This window comes from Saimiri boliviensis, chromosome 5, assembly GCF_048565385.1.
Source record: "Saimiri boliviensis isolate mSaiBol1 chromosome 5, mSaiBol1.pri, whole genome shotgun sequence".
Classification (NCBI taxonomy): domain Eukaryota; kingdom Metazoa; phylum Chordata; class Mammalia; order Primates; family Cebidae; genus Saimiri; species Saimiri boliviensis.
In genome coordinates this window covers 110,672,314-110,684,434 of record NC_133453.1, presented here as the reverse complement: position 1 = coordinate 110,684,434, position 12,121 = coordinate 110,672,314, and positions in this window count along the sequence as shown.

The window sequence follows — 12,121 nt, the reverse complement described above, 5'->3', positions numbered from 1 at the left end:
GGCAACCCGGACTTCCACCCACATCAAACAGTAGCAAGGGAGTTCTCCCCTTCCATGTGGGGGTGATGTTTTACAAGACCTCGTTCAGAGCCTAGAGTTTTACTTCAGTGCAGTGGTGGACGCCAATCCCAATGATGTCAAAGCCACACAGGAAAAAGTAACAAGGCACTCGTCGCCCTCTCAGTTAGGGTGGTATCAGTGGGAGCCTGGTGGGGAGATAGACATTCCACCCCCACCCGGAGGTAATTCTTCCCGCATCCTCATTCCCAGGTGTCATCAGAAGCTAAGTGGAGAACCTGCGCATCTATCTCCACCTGCAATACTGAAGCAGCATCCACACTTTCCTCGCAGGAGTAGTATCAGAAAAGCCATCCAAAACAAAACAAAACAAAACAAAACACAAAACAAAACAAAACAAAACCAAACCATGAATTAAATAAGATCCAGAATTTTAAAGCATTATACTCTAGATGTACAGATTTCAATTGAAAACCACTCATCATGTCAAATACTGGGGAAATCTCAATTTTAATGGAAAGGACAATTAACAGATGGTTATTAGTTCTCTGTTTCTGCGGTGATAAATTAATGCAAGCTTAGTGGCTTAGAACAACCTAATCTTATCTTACAACTATAGATGGCAGAAGTCCAAAATGGGTTCACCTGGCTGACATCAAAGTGTTGCATGGACTGCTTTCCTCATGGAGCCTATGGAAGGAATCCCATTTCTTCTCTGTTTCCAGTTTCCAGTTCCCTGCATTTTTTGGCTTGTGTGCTCCTTCTGTCTTTAAGGCCAGCAAGGGCTTGCTGAGCCTTTCTCATGCTGTGTCACTCTGACACTCAGTCCACTTTTGCCTCCCCTTTCCACATGTAAGGGCTGTGCTGATTATACTGGCCTCACCCCGGTCATCCAGGAGAATCTCCTCGTTTTATGATCTGCTGATTAAAAGAATTAATTCCATCTTATCCTTAATTCCAGTTCTCATGGAACAACATATTCACAGATTCTGGGTATTAGAATGTAGACATCTTTGTGAGGAAACATTATTTTTCTACACTGAAGAGAACTTTACAAAATCTAAGTAGTCTTTTTAAGCTCTCAGAGTTATCTTTCGAGTCCTCAATACCCTTGCTGAGATGGTGATTAACTGGAAGTTTTATGATGCTTCTATTCTATCCCATTATTCAGAACAAGGAGCTTGCCACATGTTCCTGCTTCATGGGCTTCTCTCCTCTATGATAAATTATCTTCCCTAAATATAAAGCTAAAAAGCAATAGATCCACAGTTATAAGTGATCTCTTTTTCAAAACAAACATGTATACTTGTGAGAACATCCGTAAGAAGGGGAACCAACACGTTCATCCTGGGACTTCCTTTCAGTTTTAGTATTCACCAAAAACAATTTGCCTGAATACTGACAATACCTTAAGTCAATACTTCAGCTCTCCATCAGAAGCAAAAAATATTTATTTATTTTTTTTTGCTAAGTAGTTTCTTTTTCTTTCTTTCTTTCTTTTTTTTTTTTTTTTTTTTTTTTTTGAGATGGAGTCTTGCTCTCTTTCCCAGGCTGCAGTGCAATATTGTGCTCTCAACTCACCACAACCTCCGCCTCCCGGGTTCAAGCAATTCTCCTGCTTCAGCCTCCCAAATAGCTGTGATTACAGGCGCACACCACCACACCTGGCTAATGTTTGTATTTTTAAGTAAAGACGGGATTTCACCATATTGGTCAGGCTGGTCTTGAAGCCCTGACCTCGTGATCCTCCTGCCTCAGTCTCCCAAAGTGCTGGGATTACAGGTGTGAGCCACCACACTTGGCTGCTGAATAGTTTCTAAAGAGAAAAGGTCTCATACTGCAAATATGTAAAGCATCATGGGACATAAAAGGAGGTAAAGTTTCTACATCACTCAAACTGACAATAAATTCTAAGATCATGTATTTCCTATTACATTTTTCCAGTAAGGAACTGCCTTTTAAAGTTCTTTTGATATGCCCCTGGCCAGACAGAACCAGGTAAGTTTAACACTAAATATGTCAGACTGATCTACTTGCCCCAAAACATATCTCTAATTCAGGTTTTAGATTAGGGCATCATAAGCACCTTTAAGAATCATTACACACTATGGAAAGGATTGTCAACAATAAGAAAGAGAACCCCAATAGAACTTCATGAAAGTCCAAAGGGCTTACACCATTGAAGATGCCATCACTGTTATAAAAGTGTTGTGATATCCATTACACTGGAAACAATAAATTCTTGCTTTAGAAAACTGTCCATGTGTTATACATGATTTCATAGTTTTTATGGTCAGAGCCAATCAAGAAAATCATGAAAGAGATTGTGGATATGTCAAAAAAGGTGGAAGGAGAAAAATGAAAGGTTTCAAGATATAAATCAGATAAATTCAAGAAATAATAGGCACACAGAAGAGGAATTAACAGATGACTAAATGACAATGAATGCTTCTGAACCAATGCCAGATGTTGAGGAAAAAGACAGAAGAAATAGCGCCAAAAGATAAATTGACACTAGATAATCTTTCAGAAGGGATCTGCTTATTCGGCTTTTGATTTATTTTACAACACAGACCCTTCTATGATATGGGCACTGAAACTAAAGCAAGTGATCCAGAAAAATTAGTACTGTAAAATCAATGTAATCAACCATGTTAACAACCTAAAGAAGAAAAAAGACATGATAGTATTAATTGATACACAAAAAGAATTTTACATAATTTAGTACCTACTCATGATAAAAACTCCCAGAAAAGTTGCAACAGAGTAGAAGTCTCTCAGCTTGATGAATTGTGTCTGCAAAAACAAAACAAAACAAAACAAACAACAATAACAAAAAACCCTACGGCTAATCTTATACTTAATGGTTTAAGATGAAATACTTTTCTCATAATTTTGGAAACAATGAAAGGATGTCTGCTGTCACTACTCTTAACATAGTACTAGAAGATGTAACTAGTATAAAAAGTTAAAAGAAAAGAAAAGGCATACAGGTAGAGAAAGAAGATGTGCAACTCTTCTTAATTGCAGTTGACACAGAAAATTCCCAAAGGAAAAACATATACTCAAATGAAAAAGTAATTACAGTAGGATATCAGGATGCAAGATAAACATACAAAATCAATTGTTATATATAACACATAAAATAACACATAAACATGGAAATTTAAAAATAAAACAAAGTTGCTGGGCACGGTGGCTCATGCCTATAATCCCAGGACTTTGGAAGGCTGAGGCAGGTGGATCACAAGGTCAAAAGATCAAGACCATCCTGGTCACCGTGGTGAAACCCCATCTCTACTAAAAATACAAAAATTAGCTGGGCGTAGTGTCACACGCCGGTAGTCCTAGCTGCTCGGGAGGCTGAGGCAGGACAATTGCTTGAACACAGGAGGCGGAGGTTGCAGTGAGCCAAGATCATGCCATTGCGAAACTCTGTGTCAAAATAAATAAATAAATAAATAAAACAAAGTTAAAATTGATACAAAATTAAATACTTAGATATAAATGTAATAAAACATGTAAAAGACATGCATCCTAAAAACTGCAACACAGTGATGAAATACACCAAAGATCTAAATAAATGGAGAAGTCATTTTTTGTTCAGAATTGGACAACATAACAAGATGGATGCCAATTCTCCTAAAACTGGTTTAGGTTTAATGCAATTCTATCAAAATTGCACAAAGATATTTTGCACGTATAGACCAACTTATTTTAAAATTTATATATAAAGACAAAGGAACTGAAATAGCTAGAATGATTTTGAAAATGGGAAATGCAATGGGAAGAATATTTATCACACGTCTAGAGTAATTAAAAATGTGTGCTATTGGCAGAGGATGTACATATAGAACAGCTGAATGGGACCAGAATCCAGAAATAGACCCTTTCAAATTTACACAAGTGATTTTCATCAAAAGTACAAAAGCTATTTAATAAAGGAAGTGGAGACTTTTCAGTAAGTGGTGCTGAAGCAATTCTGTTGACCAAGAAAATGAAGCTCTGCCTCAACATCATACCTTGTACAAAAACTGACAAGAAATGGATCACAAACTTAATTGTTAATATGAAACTGTATGACCTGTAGAGAAAAATAAAATCTTCGGGAATCTGGGCAAGGCAAATACTTCTTAGGCTCAAGAACAAAAATGGTAAGAAAGTTGATGCTTTGGGTTTTATAAAAATTAAATGTTATCAAAGTTTTGCTATGTGAAATACTCTAAGAGAATGAAAAGCTATGAACTTGGCAAAAATATTTTCAAATTACACATCTAGCCAAAAACCAGTATCTAGAATTTGTAAATCTCTTAAAACACAACAGTAAAAAATATCCACTTAGAAAATGGGCAAAATATTCAGCAAAGAGACTTATGGAACTCAGAGAAGCACATGAAATATGTTCAACATCATTAGCAATTAGAGAAATGTGATTTAAACCACAGTGATATATTTGTAAGAATAAATGTGGCACATATACACCATGGAATATTACACAGCCATCAAAAACGATGAGTTCATGTCCTTTGTAGGGACATGGATGAAACTGGAAACCATCATTCTCAGCAAACTGACACAGGAGCAGAAAATCAAACACCGCATGTTCTCACTCATAGGCGGGTGTTGAACAATGAGAACACGTGGACACAGGGAGGGGAGCACTACACACTGGGGTCTGTTGGAGGGAAATAGGGAAGGGACAGCGGGGGGTGGGGAGTTGGTGGGGATGGCATGGGGAGAAATGCCACATATAGGTGATGGGGAGGAAGGCAGCAAATCACACTGCCACGTGTGTACCTATGCAACAATCTTGCATGTTCTTCACATGTACTCCAAAACCTAAAATGCAATAAAAAAAGAATAAATGAAATAAAAATTAAATAAAGACATTTTGTGGACACAAATAAAGGTATATATATATATATATATATATATATATATATACACACACACACACATATATATATATATTATATATATATATATATAGAGAGAGAGAGAGAGAGAGAGAGAGAGAGAGAGACAATACCAATGCTGGTGTGTATTCTGGGAAATGGATTAACTTGTACATTTTATATGGTAATGTAAAGTGGTACAGCCACTTTAGAAAACAGCTTGGCATTTACAAATCAAAATATTCAGCTACCTACCTATCATATGACCCAGGAATTGTACTCTTGGGTGTTTATCCTAGTATGGGGGGTGGGTAATTATGATCACATACAAAAAACTTGTACACAAATATTCACAGTAGCTCTATTTTTTGTAAGCATCTAAAATTGGAAATAATCTAGATATTCTTTTAACAAGTGAATGGTTAAATAAATTATGATATAGCCATAGTGTGGTATACTATGCAGAAATAAGAGGAATGAGCCATTGATAGCCAACAACTTGAATGAATCTCTAGAGAATTATACTAAATAAAAAAAGTTAATCTCCCAAACATTACAAACTGTCTAACTCAATTTATACAACATTCTTAAAATGTTATCAGAAGGAAAATGACAAAATTACGAAAACGGAGACCAGGTTATTTGCTGCCAACAGTTAAGGAGAGAGTGGGTTGTGAGGGAGGTGCCTCAAGATACAGAGGAAATCCACCATCACACACTCCCTCAAGGGAATGTAAAAGCACACCTTGAGGGAATGTGTGGCGGTGGATTTCCTCTGTATTTTGATGTATCCTTGTTCATATCCTGCTTTTATGACAATAGTAGTATAGGTTTGCAAATTATTACTATTGGGGATATTGGCTAGTGGATACATGTGATCTGTTTGTATTATTTCTTACAAATGCAGGCAAATCTACAATTAAATCCAAAGTATTTTGCTTTAAAGAAAATTTCTCCTCTCTAGGTTTGCCATCAGAATAAAATATGGTGTTTTAAAGTAACTGATGCCTGATGCTCAGTAAGCACTGGGTTTACTTCCCTTTCTCCTCTCCCACTCCTCCATAGATAACCTTGGCTTCTTGCAGACTGAATTTGTCCCTCCAATGGGATATCCTGTGCCCTTCCCAGCCTCTCAATTTCAATAACCTTGTCAGCTTGGACTCCTCTGGGATCAGGGCCTGTCCTGTTCCATGTTAAGAGCCCCAGGAGAAGGACTGGTTCTGTACATACCTGGGACAAGTGATTCATACCAGCAGATGTTAAGACTAGGTTTGGATGATAGCTTTGATATCAAAGAGAGGGAGGCAAGAAAGCCTGGATTCTACCCTACTAATCTCTCTCCTCCCCTGTCATGCTCTTGAGGACAGACAGCAGGTGAAAACACTCAGAACAATCTTGATAATTGTTTCCAAACTCTGAAGACATGTGAGGTGGAGCCCAGGCCTCAGGCTCCTGGTTACAGGCAGTACATGCCTTCTCAACCTTCTCTATCCATGCCCACACCTTAATACCAGTAGTCTGGACTTGGTAATTAGAAGGACTCCACTGTCCTGTCCCCACCAGGGTTCCTAGATACATTTGCTTCCTGTGTTGTCTAACTTCATAGCTCCAAGTGTTAAATTAAAATTAGCTCCTTTTTGGTACAAATCAGTGAGTATTTCCACTGACAGCTATATTCCCAATGTACAAGTAAAACAAAGAGCAATCATTAATGCTGTCTGTCATTCCAAAACTTAGAGGGAAAGAAAGATGAGAGAGGTCAGAGAGTGAGGGCTACAGTTGCCCACTGCCCTAGGCAGCAGACTCCTTGTGCTAGCTGCAGGGGGAGGGGACGGGGTGAGTGAGGTTCTTCCTGCAGCCAGTGGACCGAGTGGAAGAGCAAAGACAAGCAGGGCTTACACCAGACAGTCTCAGCCAGTGTTCCGGCACGGAAGAAGAGACTGTTGTTACCAGCACCTCTCAGGCTTGGGGCTATTTGGGTACTGCCTTGAGGATTCTGTAGATGAAGAAGCCGGGCATTGCAGGGTTTGACTGCCTAAACAATACCAATTTATCAATCTTTTAAGAATACACTGCTCATCACCAATTAGTCGTTTACATTCTCCACCAAGTGGTTTTACCTTAAGGAAACCCAGTGCATTATAATAAGGTGTTATTTGACTACGCCCTATTGGCATAAATTCATTTAGAGCATCATACGGACACCTAACAACCTGGGCAGCTTCAAGACTCAAGAGAATAAACACAACTATGGGAAATGGAAATGAGAAGCCATCACAGGGAATGGTTGTCAGTTAAGCTGAACTCGCCCTAAGTAAACCTGGTCCACGGAGAGGTGGTGACATTTTGTGAATGGACCAGACCCAGCCAAAGATGCCACTGTGATACTGCAACAATCGACCGCTCCTTTTGATGAGTTACGGGAGATCCTGCTCCGCACCACAGTTCTGTGCTGAATGCCTGGTGGACTTTGGAATAGAGCGTAGCTAGGATTCCAATTGCAAATCCTGAAGCCTCCACTCGTTATGGACCTAGGTTCCGATAGATGCATGTGGGAGACTGTGTGTGTGTGTGTGTGTGTGTGTGTGTGTGTGTGTGTGTGCGCTTTGATAACAGACTGTTCTGGCTAAGGTTCCGTTGGTGGTTGGAACACACAATCCTTGAATTCCTCTTTCTGATTATTTATTTTTGCTCTCATGAAACCCTATTGACCCATTTTATATTCTCAATAATAATAGTAACAATAAACATAACAGTAGTGGTAAAATACTCATTATGTGCAATCAGCATTTAATCAGTAATTATGTCTTTCAGGCCATTGCACCATTTTATGCCCCCAAACCCTTGTAAACTAATACTTTCCTTCTTCTTTTTCTTATTTTGCACTTGAAATTCTGAGAGGTTATGTAAAAGGTTACTCAAAGTCAGGGAAGTTAATATAAATTATAATCACAGGCTAATTCACGAAAAAGATTTAATTTTTGCTACCTAGAATAAATTTTCTCTCTACCTGTCTTCTTCAAGGTCAATCTATTTGCTCATGTTGTTATTCATTCAAATGGCAGACTAAGGCAGCTACCCCAGCACACAGGAAACAGTGACCCCTCTCTGTATTGTAGGACAGTGCCTCTTTCTTGCCCACTCCAGGCTTTGTTTCTTCTGAACCTACTCCAGTAGCCAAGGACAGGACAACCAGGGTCTTCTAACCAGCCAATCACATACTGGAGGGGAGAATACAGGTGATATCTCTAAATTGTCTCTTCTTCCACCTGAAAATAGCTTCCCCACTTCATTCCACCGCAAGCAGCCAGTACCATTTCTATGTCTTTCATCACAGTAGCATCTGAGATCTTTATCCCTGGGGTTGAATAGCAAACAGTCATGAACCCCCCTAGAGAGTAAAGGGAGTTCCCAAATGAGATGCTGTAGAGGTACTTAAAGACATTTGACTATGACACCCTTGGAATACTGTGGTCTGTTTTGGATAAAAGTTTTCCAACCAGCCAATGGTGGATGCTGCATTCCCCCTGGGCCCCCATGTGCTGTGGACACAGGGGAAGCGAAACGGTGACTAGAAGGAAGAGGAGGGACTGCACCACCACACCCCAGTAATCCCACTTCAACGCCAAGCATCCAAACCCTTTCCCAGACAATGATGCAGTTGTTTCTTTATTTGCTGTATGAGGAGATGTCATCAAACTCCCTTTTATTAATAGAGGACAGCTTCATGTGTTGCCCAGGGCTTTAGAGTTGATGTTTGCTTACATTTCAGAGTAATAGAGTCATTTATTTTCTTTATAGCTGCCCAACAACTTTAGGTAACACTTTTATATTTTTTTTTTCTCCTGTGAAGACATCAGTGCTTTTATTCAACACACACCAAGGCTCAGGAAAAGAGGCCATCCCTTTACAGCAACCATCAGGAAAACTACTGATTTTGATGGATTTAGGTTTTCTACTCCATTTTCAGTTCATATTTTTTATTTTTCAACAAAGCCTGAATGGGCTTAGAACTTCTGCTGGAAATATAGAAACCTCAAAGAAGAATGTGGAAAGAGCAAGAGAAGCAGTACTTTTAATGTAATTAGACACTTGAGAAGGTATTAGACATTCAGAAATGGAATTAAGGTAAATTATTCCAGTGTCAGCCACCTTCCCCTCTCATCTCTAGCCTCTAGGATCCATTCTTCAAATGGATTTCACAAGTCAATGTTTCAATTAATATCCATCAATGTTTGGTTTTGAGACCTTGTAGAATAAAGTCTGTTAGCCTGACATCCAAGGGCCTGTCCCTACGAGATCCTTCTATCTTTTCCAGCCATTCCTCAGAGCTTTCCTCTAGATCCTGCCATCCCGGTTCTCAAAAAGCCGTAACAATGTAGGCTGCATGGCATTTACGTCTGCGCATTTTTGCACTAGTGATGCTATTTCCTTGATGTCTCATCCTTATCTACAATCTCCAGTACATGGAAGTCAAATTTGGCCTTTGTGAATTTATATTCCATGCATGCACTGTGGGTTAGCGGTGTTCAGGCATGAGGTTGTTTGCGGGAACTAATAGAATAGAGATTGAATGGCTAAACCCAGTTATCTTATCATCAGCCTCAGATTACATCTCTGTGATGTGGAATTTTAATCCAGACTTGATATGAATGTGTTACTGTTGACCAGCATGCTACAAGTTCTGATTCTACGAAAAGTTGCACACACAGTACTTTCCCCAAACATTTATAATGCCAGAGGAAATGCATCTGCACACATGCATACACATCTTACACACAAACTCAGAGTAGCATTCATTCATTTTTCATTAACTCATTTTTTAGTGAGTATCTAATTTATTAAGAACCACGTATTGTTCTCAATCTCATTCAAGTGCTCTGATGATAGCAGTCAATAGATAGATTAATGCTTACTCTTAGAAAGCTTTAATTTGACCAGAAGAATGGAAATAAATAACAAACAAAACAATTTTACAACATGATATAATACAATGAATATAAATATAGCATGAGAAATCAGAAGAGATTGATCTAGGAAGCTGTTGAAGATTGCATTGACCGTGCACTCTCTCCAGCAAATGAGAACATAGCTTTTCCTCTAGGGTAGCCTTAAAGCGTCTTGCTAACTTCTTCAATGCCCACTGTAATATTTCCTGTCTTTAACCTATATTCTTTCTGCCCCAATTTAAATCATCCCCTTGGGCTATTCCTTTTAGAACCTGAGCTCTGAGAGATCCAAAGGGCATAGGGACTCCTAGAAAGTTCAGGAAGAAGGTTGAAGAATGGAGCTTGTTCAATTTAAGCAATAGTAGAATTTGGGAGTCAGAAGCAAGCAACTATACAGTTGGCAAAGTATGAGAGTGGTGAGGCCAGCGCCTCCATAGCCTCTAACATCTTCTCCAAACACCTAATAATGACTGATTGCAATGTTTTTATTTACAGGTCTAATTTTTATGCATGTGGTATTCTATTTAATTATAAGAATTACATTAAGAACACCTGCTAATCATCCGCTTCAGCTAATTTTAAAAAGAAATTTCTAATAGTACTTTCACATTTTCTAATTAGGTAAGTATTATGAGTTTTAATTAATGTCTTAATTAGAAGCCATTATCTACCGCTAGCACTGGTACGTTCTTTCAAACAAGGTCTTATTGCTATCCTGATATGTGTTCTGTTGTTCTAGTATCATTATTATTTTCGAAGAACAAGTACCTGGTATTATTTTCTATTTAGATAAAGCTTTTCTGCAGCAAAATAGGGCCACTTCTGAGCACCGTTTTGGGATTGTGGTTTCTACTACTGCTGCCAGCCTTTCTTTTCTATGGGCCTCCTCACCTCGCCCGACACCCCAGTCTTATAACCCCATATGGGCTTCCTGGAGCCTCATGTTCTCCTCAGGCAACCTCACTGTGCTGGCCCTCCACTCTGTCCTTCTGTAGCTCCTGAATCGTCACAGCAGATTCTGGATTAACCATGAGGGTGTGAAAAGGGGGTCAGTACCGAATCTGAACTGGAGAATGGCAGACACCGACAAGTAACAAGTAAATGAACCACAATAGTACAAATGCCGAATGAGAAATGTAGAAATTCACATCTGGCTCAAAAGATTGAACTACTTTGCCACATTCTTTTTCATACAACCTTGAGGGTGAAAGCAAAGGAAGCCCAAGAAGCTGGCAGAAGTGGAGGCTGGGGCTAGTGGCCTGGGCAGAAAGACAGGCCTGGAAAATAATCTCCTGTTGATTCTGGTGCTGATGATTAACTCCTCAACTGAATAAAAATAAATACTTTCTTTCTGTATATTTTGTACAAGTAGTTGGAATAAGATAAATCTTATGTATTGCTAGTGCCACGAGGTGAGAGACGAATCAGGTTGAGGCTGGAAAGAGGTAGAGAGAGAAAGAGAGGGTGCAGCTAGCAGCAATGATTATGAGATGTGTCCTGAAAACATACTGTCCTTCTGATGAATGTGGTTGACTGGTGACTCACTTCAGTCCTCCCTTCTATCAGATGTGACTTCTAGGAATAAGATGACTAGAGAGCCAAAACTATATTGCACAGCACTTTTTAGCTAGGAATCCAAATTTGATTTAAATTTGGCCCGTTGGATACACTTGAAGTTATTTATTAGTTTCTGACGCATTTCATAACAGGTGTGGTTCAGAGTCCTGAAACTGGTTTCCTGACTGGGGCATTAGAGTATCCCAGTGTAGTGATATCCAGATGGTGTAAGTTGTTCTCATCATAGAATAAGCAGTAGTCACCTTGGCAGCCCAGGTTTATTGTGTGGCTTTGGAAGTAATTCTTAGAAATTCGATTTGCAGTACTTTTTAAAAACTTTCCTAACCTTTTGTAGGCAATGTTATACTCCATTTTAAACCACCTCCAACTTAAATTTATTAGAATAGCATCTATCTCCTGGAAGTGAAATGTTACAAAAAAAAAATTTAAATCCATTCATAGCATCCTTTCTTAAATATCACGGTAGGCAAGCTCTCTGGTGGTGTAATTCTCACAAAGTTGTGGTTATTAGTTCTTTTGATTCTTTTGGGATCGAATTTATACTGTAACAATAGGATCCGAGAGACAAAAGCCACAATCATATAAGAAAAAATGTGGATCATATGTGGCTAGCTGATAAGGAAACACTTTTATTCTGGGATTCACTTTTGGGGTTTTCTTCATGCCACCACTTCATTCGCT